Source organism: Jaculus jaculus, chromosome 5, assembly GCF_020740685.1.
Source record: "Jaculus jaculus isolate mJacJac1 chromosome 5, mJacJac1.mat.Y.cur, whole genome shotgun sequence".
Classification (NCBI taxonomy): domain Eukaryota; kingdom Metazoa; phylum Chordata; class Mammalia; order Rodentia; family Dipodidae; genus Jaculus; species Jaculus jaculus.
The window spans coordinates 165,971,765-165,981,706 of record NC_059106.1 but is presented as its reverse complement, the minus strand read 5'-3'; positions in this window follow the sequence as shown (position 1 = coordinate 165,981,706).

Below are 9,942 nucleotides of genomic sequence, written 5' to 3'. Positions count from 1 at the left end.
CATTCCAAGGCCTTCAACGTGTGTGCCTGCAATTGTGGGTGGTATTGACTCCTATGTAGATTTTCTTTCCCATGACTACATATCTATGATAAAGTTTCACTTGTAAATTAGGTTCGGGAAGAGGTTGATAATCATACCTGATAATAAAAGTAGAGCAATTATCAAATGTATTGTGGTAAACACGTTCTCTCCCTCCCTCCTCTCAATACGACATTTTCAACTTCACTTAAATGAAGAACATCATGACTTCTCTTTGACATAAGATCATCAACATCACTACACGTGTATTTGGGGTCATTAGAAAGCAAACATAACGGTGACTTGCACACAAGCGAAGCTGGACCATGACTCCACTGGGTAAACGCGATGACTCCTGACTGCTGAGTGGGCAGAATACACACTATGGATACACCAAGCACAGGGAAAACTCCTGTTCTGAGTGCGGTGGAGTGGAATTGCGTGACATTCTGTCATACTATCCACAGTAACATGTAATGTAAAACTCATGAGTTGGAGCCGGACTTGGTGGCACGTGCCCTTAATCCCAGCAATTGGAGGCAGAGATAGGAGGATCGCCATGAGTTCAAGGCCACCCTGAGACTACATAGTGATTTCCGGGTCAGCCTGGGCTAGAGTGAGGCCCTACCTTGCAAAAAACGAAAACAAACAAACAAAAACCTCATCCGTTGTTAATTTCTGGAATTTTTCCATCTGAAGTCTTTAGATTGCAGTTGATTTAGTAAAACTGAAACTTTTAGGGGGAAAAAATAGCCCAGATAAGGGAAAAAAACATCACAGAAAAACGATAAGGTCATTTTTTTATTTCAGGCATTTTTGTCAAGCTCTTTGAAAGTAGAGACAGTTTCTGTGCTGTGGCTCAAGTTGTGAATGAGTTCTTTTATGTGATCAACTCTCTTGACATAAGTGGACTGTGAGGTGGGAAGAAATAAGGTTTTGTTTTGCCTTGCTGTGGCTTCATCCTTTCTGATTACTATTGAGTTTTGATATGCAATGTTTGGTGCCTTACAAGCAGTATTAGCCACGACATATTGGGTGTCTGGTTCATCTGTGCACGGTTCATATGCTTACCTATCTAACAAATGCTTCTTTAGGAGTCTTCTGTCTCTTGCTTTTATTGATTTCCCCTTCTTTGCTCTTCTACAAGGTTGCTTTCCACCCCTCCCTTTTTTTTTTGAGGTAGGGTCTCACTCTAGGTTGGGCTGACCTGGAATTCACCATGTAGTCTCAGGGTGGCCTCGAACTCATGACAATCCTCCTACTTCTGCTTCCTGAGTTCTGGGATTAAAGGCGTGTGCCACCCTGGCTTTCCCTCATCATTTTGTAAGACATTCTAAATTCTGAAGAATAGGCCTACTCAAGCATGTGAGTTGTTAGGCGCTCAATGATGTTTGTTTAGATTTACAGAACTCAGAACATCTACTTTCATTTTAATAACGTAACATGTGTACCGCCCCTCTATATTTTTAGTCTTGCATAATTTACTAAGCCAGGTAAACTGTTGTGGGGCTTAACTTGCAGAGAATAATCCACCTACAGAAAGGAAAAACAGAACTAGTCCCAGGAGTGGAGGTAATGTTCGGTTGAGAAGAAACACAAATCTGAGTGACAAAGACCTTGTTCAACAAATGCTTCGTCAGAAAGGTTGTCTTTCTCCTTGACCCCTTCTTCCCCTTGTTATAAAAGCCTCTTGTGCCCCATGGTGGAGATTTGAGGACGAGAGCCTCCCATTTGCCAAGGTGCTAGTCTTTGAATAAACTTGGTTCCTTCCCACCAACTCTCACCTCCCAAATATTGTTTTGCACGGGGTGAGCTATCATGAGTGTCCTCCTGTGGATGAGGAGTCCAGGGTGGGAGAAGTGAAAGATTCTCCCAAGGTTACACATTGGCTCAGTGGTGTATCTGGGATTCAGAAAAGCTCATCATACCAGTGGGAATTAAAGCAATATGGAGAGCTAGACACTTTGGTATTTGGGCCACCTATTTGGAACCATTGGAGACGTATTTGTGGTTCCAAATTCTGACTACTTGTTCCTCAAGTGAGACAGCTGATTAACTTAAACACAATTGCTATCCGGGCATAGTGGCACATGCCTTTAATCCTGGAACCCGGGAGGCCAAGGTAGGAGGATCGCTGTGAGTTTGAGGCCAGCCTGAGACTATATAGTGAATTCCAGGTCGGCATGAGCTAGAGTGAGACCCTATCTTGAAAAACTAAAACATGCCCCCCTCCTCATGACTGAAGAATGTGAACGAAGGGAAGCTAGGAGAGCAGAGGGGAGGCAGCTGGTTCCTGACTTGAAGCTACTGCCCTCTGAATAGCTGGAAGGATGTGCCAGAGACCAGGCAGGCTGCTTCTCTCTGGTAGGGGCCCAGAAGAGCAGCTGTGGACACCCATAAATGGTGTCCACATGAATGGTGACAGGGTAGAGCCACCCTTTCACCCATCCGTCCAGAACAGAGTTCTGGGAAATGAATCTCTCTCACTCAATATTTAGTATAGCTTTACTCTGACATTTTAAAAAGAATTATAGGGCTTGGGAGAGTGCTCAGATGGTAAAGGGCTTGGAGCGCAAGCATAAGGACCTGAGTTTGAATCCCCAGCGCCCATGTAAAAGTTGGGCATGATGGAGCACTACGCCCATAATCCTGGCACTGGAGAGACGGGGGACAGGAAGATGCCTGGCACTCACAGGCTGGCTATTTTAGCCTGATTTGGCGAACTCCAGGCCAATGAGAGATCCTGTCTCAAAAAATAATGTGAAGGGCGATTGAGGAAGACAGCTGATGTTGAGTTCTGGCTTTCACATGCAAATGCATGCAGGTACATGCATATTAACACACCTGCATATATGCACACATATACACACATATTATAGAGAGAGGGTTATAAATTGGTCAACAAGGGACTGGGGTGCTGGCTTAGGGAGTAAGGTGTCTGCCATGCAGGCATCGGACCCTGAGTTTGGATCCCCAGAACCCAAGAAAATGCTGGTTTGCCGCGGACTGACTCTCGGGGAGATCAGGACCGAGGGAGAACAAGGGCGAAGGCTCAGGGAGAACTCGGGATTCGGCGAGGAAATGACAGACAGACACACTCAAGTTGAATATGCTGCTGCAATTTACTGAAGGTTTCATGAAGATTTTATACAGATTGAACAGAGAAACTTAGCAAGCCAACAAGTGATCTCAGAAATCATTAATCTAAACAATCTTGAGTATTGTTCTATTGTAAGCATACATGTAATGTTGATCAGGCAGGAACTGTACCCATTTTTTAAGAAGGGCGTCTTGTATCATTGACCACAACATTATACAAACAGAAACTAGGTGTAAGGTGAATAACAGGTTACTTATTTCTTATACCCCAAGGACTGTATAAACACCAAGGCTTACGCTTCCTTGTTAAGTGTTCCCGTAAATGGAAGAGAATGCCATAGCCTCCTTTTTACTTCATAATTCACCCATCTATTACCGAATTCATCATATCCTCCCTCATAGGGGAGTGGAACTAAGTAGATTCTAGCTCTAGGAGTCCACCATCTGCCCTTGATCAAGTACTGAACATATCCCCCAGGAAGTTTCCTGGTGGGAATGTCTAAGTTTTGTAACTCCTTATCTGCAGAACTGTCATGTTTCTTATGAACACTACCGATCAACATTTCTACTTTCATATTCTCAGGCTCAGTATCGTTCTCAAACATCATAAGCTGTTTTTACCTTACACCATCTAAAAACTGTTCTAGAGTTAATTTTTTATTCCTAGTAGAGTTATACATTTCTTCCATTGCCCTAATCATAGGAAGAGCACATTCAATACTCAAATTGTTTTTTGTACTCTGATTGCGTGCAAGATTAATAGTAAGTGTAGCGTAGAAACTAGCTGTTCTTTGACAAACAACTAGAAGGAGCAGAAGAGAAACAGAGCGCAGAAAACAGCTCAATGGTGCCAGCAATTAGGTCGTCGTGACTTCATGGGCAGCAGGAACCTTTACAGTAACCGACTGCCAAGGGGTCACCGGGGGCATCCCTCCGAGGAGTGCTGGCCCTCTGTCCTCAGCTCTCATCCAGTACAGAAGCATCTCTGCTTGCTACACAGGCGAGGTCGCCGTGGACGTACCACTGGTTGCTATGGCATGTGCTGGAGATCCAGAGGCAGACAGTCACCTCTGGGGTCACCGGCCAGCTAATCTAACCCAATTTGTGAACTCTGCATTCAGCAAAATACCCTGTCTCAAAGAAAAAAAATATCTGGATGTAATTGAGCAAGACACCGAAAATCTACCTCTGGCCTCTCTCTCTCTCTTACACACACACACGACCACATGCATGCACACACATACACATACCATACACATGCCAAAAAAAATTGGCTGACAACTTAAATGATACAATTTGTAATGAAATCAAATGCTGGCCTCCCTCTTCTCGAGGTGGGATTTGGATGAACGTGAGGATGCTGGCTAACGTCTATGTCCTCCACATCCTGTGTCTGGTGCAGGAACGTGGGTCATAGATTCAAGCAGAGTGTGACGGCTCCCACAGTTCCGTAGGTCTGGAGGTGAGAATTCTCCGTGTGGGCACATCAGGGCTGGGAGTGTGTGTGAACACCCTGCGCACACCGCGGCTGTGAGTGTGTGTGTGAACACCACGGACATGCCTTGGCTGTGAATGGGTGTGAGAGTTGTGGGCACATCAGGGCTGCGAGTTTATATGAATGCTGCGGGCACACTATGGCTGTGAGTGTGTGTGAGTGCTGTGATACACCAGGGCTGTGAGCATGTGTGAGCAAGTGCCTGTGAGCACCGTTTCTTCAACTGGGCAGAGACAAGTTCTTGATGGCTGGCCTCTAGAAATAGGTTAACAGGAAAAGGGAAGTAGCCATTGTAGGGGGCGCGACCACACACCATCTGAAACGTCAATCCTAAATGGCATCAAATCAAAGCAGTTCCTTTAGCTAGATGTTTGTCAGGCTCCATCCTTCCCCACAGCACGTCAAAGAAAGCCTCACTTGGCCTGCTGCAGGCTGGCCGCCGGGCACAGATGGCTCGACGTGGCTGCAGTGTCTGAGGACAGCTCGGCACGTAGCACCATGGCCTGTGTGTGTGTGTGTGTGTGTGTGTGTGTGTGTGTGTGTGTGTATGTGTGTGTGTGAGAGAGAGAGATCAGCCGCGGCTTCCTGAGAGAGGCTGTTTGCTGTTCACTTGTCTCTTCCAGGTTGCCTACAAGGACCAGATTTTCCAAAAATTTGTGGACCCGCTATGTACGGCCCACATCATACATGTGTGTGAGTGTGCATGTGCACAAGCGTGTGTGTGCATACACAGCAGCACTTCTGTAACAATGTTACCATTTGTTCATGGGTCTCTCACTCTAAGCTGAGGGTCTCCTTCCTGAGAGTTCATTCTTGGGTCTCTGGCACTCAGAATCCAGAGCCCATGGTCTATTCACAGTGGGAGGAATGAACAGTGACTGGATAACAAACATGTCACCTCCATGGGCTTGTCGGATGGCTGTTGTTTCATAAACCAGCGCGTTCGGTTTGGACACAGATGAGAATCAGCCTAGAGATACCATTTAAGACCCAAAGTGCCACCCTTATGGCGTCACCTACTTGGAACCGTGCCACACCCTGGGCTATGTGGGCTGTGAGTCTCATGAAATGGAGCCTCCAGGTCTGGTTCATTGGCCAAAGCCTTTGACCCACTTTAAATTGATATTTATGTAAGGAGAAGGACATGGATCTAATTTCATTCTTCTGCAGGTAGATATGTAGTTTTGCCAGTACCATGTTTTGAATAACCTATCCTTCTTTCACTGGATATTTTTGGCTTATGTCAAAGATAAGGCGGCCAAAGCAGTGTGGGTTCATTTCTATGTTGTTCCACTGGTCTATGCGCCTATTTTGGTGCCAGTACCATGCTGCCTCTATCACTATAGCTCTGTAGTATAATTTGAAGCCAGGTAGCTGAATATCTCCTGCTGCGTTCTTCCTCCTTAGCATTGGCTTAGCTGTTTGTGGCCCTTTGCACTTCCATATAAGTTCTGTAGCAGGCCACAAAGCAAACCACAGAAAATATTTTAGAAATTGAGGCATTCCTTTGTATCCTTATCAGACCATAGTAGAATAAAAGTGAAAACCAACAGCCAGAGGAAACAAAGAAACTACATAAATTCGTGGACACACTTATGAGGGAAATCAATGGGTTACTGAAGAGCTCAAGGAGGAAACTTAAAAATTCCTACAAACGATTTAAGATGATAGTGCCACCTAGCAGGTCCTTAGGAATACAGCCAAGGTCCTACAAGGAGTTTATAGCTGTAAGTTCTCACATTAAGAAACTAGAGGGATCTGGCCTAGAGAGACGACTTAGCACTTAAGACTCCTGCCTGTGAAGCCAAAGGACCCAGGTTTAGTTCTCTAGGACCCACGTAAGCCAGATGCACATGGTGGCGCACACATCCAGAGTTTGTTTTCAGTGGCTGAAGGCACTGGCACGCCCATTCTCCCCCTCTCCAATCTTGAATAAAAATAACTTAAAAAAAATTAGAGAGATCTCAGATAAATAAAATAATGATCTGTCTCATTAGATAAACAACCAGGAGCCAATCCCAAACCCAGTAGAGGGAAAAATATAGTAAAGTTTAAGGAAGAAATTAATCCATCATTAAAAGAACCAAATATAGAATCAACCAAATTAAGACCTGGTTCTTTGTGAAAATAAAATAAACTCTTCCTTTTTAAAGAATGATGAGCAAATCAAAGAGTTTGACAGCTGTTCTCTTCACGGCTGGCATATGGTCATGTTTCAGGGCAGGGACTTGCGATTGTGTTTCCAGGTGAAGATCAGCAGATGTTTCAAGGAGGGGGGCCTTGGGATCATGCTGCAATATGGGGACCCAGACTCTTGGGAACCACTTGTCCATTATGATCTCTCGTGGATTTTCTCTTCCTCCTTTGCCCTTGATTATGTGATGCTTTCCTCTGTCCTTTCCTTGGTGGGGAGCCAGTAGAAAGGAGGGGCAGAGGATGTTGGGATCACTTTATTCTTTATGTGTGCCTTGGTGACAGGCCAACCCCCCCCCCCCTTTTTTTTTTTACCACAAATCACTGACGTAAGGATGCAGTCCTGGCAAGTGCAACTGCCCCTCGCCTGGCTTTCAAGGGCTCTTGGAGTGGCCCAGAAGACAGGCTGGTGTAGGAGCTGACGTTGGACTGTTCTCACGTGTACAGCACATTAGACTGCGCATACTTCATGGAGGGGCCAGATTTCATATCAAGAACTCTGAAGGGAAGGGAGGGGAAGGAGCCAGGCTAGTGCCTCCTGTCCACCTTCAAAGAAGACCCAGGGATGCTGTTGATGGGGTTGTGGTAAGGCCAAGGTCTCCGACCCACTTTTTCCAAGTCATTGGAAAACTCCAGATTGGATGCGGTTCCCAAGGCTGGAGCAAATGCTTCCAGCACCGGAAGCCTGGGAGACTCCTCTCTCCTGCTTGGCTGGTAGGGATCCTGTAGGAAGAGGGTTTGAGGACCCTGGAGGGCTGGACTCGCTGGGTACTCTCTGGGGGCTTGGTCCACAGGCCGATCACAGGAATCAGGTGAAATGACCAGGAAGGCTGAGGTCAAGAATCTAGATCTGGGGCCTGGAGAGATGGTTTAGTGGTTAAGGAGTTTGCCTACAAAGCCAAAGGACCCAGGTTCAATTCCCCAGGACCCATGTAAGGTAGATGCACGAGGGGTGCATGTATCTGGAGTTCGTTCACAGTGGCTGAAGGCTCTAGTGCACCTATTCTCTCTCTCTCTCCCCTCTCTGCCTCTTTCTCTCTCTCAAATAAATAAATAAATAAATATTAAACATTAAAAAATATCAACTCCCACCAAATCAGAGAGCCAGAGACCCAGAGGCCCCCAACACCTCATCATTGAAGCAGACCAGAAATGAACCCAACATAGCTCGGGGAAATTTTGCGGAAGAGGGGGTGGAAAGAATGTCAGAGCCACATGTTGGGTCATGATATGCAGCGACATTTCTCATACCCATAACTGTGGGCTAACTCCACAATGCACGACCCATATACCTCAACAAGGAGGGGTCAGGGGGAGGGGGTAGGTCACGGATGAGCCTAATAATGGTACCAAACTGACTGTATTTGCTGAATACAAAACTAATTAATAAAAAAAATTTAAAAAAGAATCTAGAGTCTAAAACCCACTTCATTCCACACAAAAAGATCTTTCTCTTACCAAGAGCCAATCGTTTATCTTTGAAGTCATAAGAACAGTTGTACAGTCTCGGGTGTCCGGAGGCTCAGGCATGAGCTACAAGGCGAGACCACGGCAGCAGGGCAGAGCTGTGCCTTCCCGGTGCTAGTGTGAGGCCAGATGATGACTTCTGCTAAGCTGGTGCACTTCTTGTATTGTGAGGCTTTGTTGCTTGGTGAAGTTGAAATTTTTAAATGCAAAATAGCTTTTTGACGGGGCTGGACAGATGTCTCAGCAGTTAAGGTGCTCGCCTGTAAACACGAGTTTGATTCCCAAATACCCACACAAAACCAGCTGCACAGAGTGGCCCATGCATCTGGAGTTTGATTGCAGTGGCTGGAGGCGCTGGCATGCCCATTCTCTTTCTTCTGGATGTGGGAGCACACACTTATGATCCCAACACTCAGGAGGCAGAGCTGGGAGGACTGCTGTGAGTTTAAGACCAGCCTGAGACTATATAACGAGTTTTAGGTCAGCCTTGGTTAGAGTGAGACCCTACCTCAAAAAAACCAAATAATTATTATCATCATAAAAATAATTTTTAAATTTTTGTTGCTATTATTCTTAACAACATTTCATATAGATACATCATGTGTTGGTACCCTCTTTTCCCTTGTCCTTGCCTCCATTCCACTGGGGACCCTCCTCAGTGGGGTTGCGGGTATTCCCTATGGGGTTGTGCATTATGTGTTATCATTTATTTTTAGGGGGAGGGAATGCCTCTGAGCACGATGTCTCAACCTGTGGCTTTTATAATCTCTCTGTCCCTTTTTCCGTAGAATTCCCTGAGTCGTAGTGGGTGAGTTTTAAGTCTACTTCAGTGATGAGCTCTTAGGAGCCCTGGATCTCTGCTTTAACAAGTGTTGTGTATCCTCAGGGTCTGTGTCCTTCACCCTGGCACTGATTATCAGGTTCAGCATGGGAACAGCACTCTTGCTTGTCTCCCCAATTCCTCTGTGGTTTCAGCTATGGCTTGGCCGGAGTATGAGAGGTAGTTTGTCTCCTTGGGTCTCGCTACCTTCTGAAAAAGATTCTCCAACAGAGTGAAGTCTGCATAGTTTAAATGGGCTAAGCATAATGGGGGGACTTCCGGTTAAGATGGCGGCGTAGGTACCACGCCAAAGCAGCCTGGGGGGAAAAAGACCAAAAAAACTCAGCAAAATACACACTTTTACTAAAAAGTGAGGTGTATAGGAAATTGAAGCAGCAGCGGAGAAGTAGAAGAGTTCCAGAGCATCCAGAGCCCGCATAGGCGGGAAAAGCGGCTCCGGCAGCTCGGCCAACTGCCACGGCGGCGGGGCACCAGAAAGCCGCCAGGCTCGGCTCCAGCCGCAGGAAAAGCCAGGTGCAGGATTTTCCCCTCACACCGCGCTCTCCGCAACTCGGGAAACGTGAGGGGAGAGCGGCAGCGAGCAGCGGAGGAGCAGACCGCGAGGTAGAAGAACACGTGGAGCAGCGAGAGATCCAGAGCAGCCGCAGCTCCCTCCCCTCCCCCACCGCCTGAACCCAGCTCTGGCGAACAGAGCAGCCGTCCGGGACCGGCCACGCCAACTTGAGCCCACAGGGGGACCCAAGCAGGAGCAGAGTTCGGCAGCACCTTCAGCGGCTCCAGCACCGGTAACAGCGGCCCCAACAGCAGCAGACCCAGGAGTGGCAGCAGC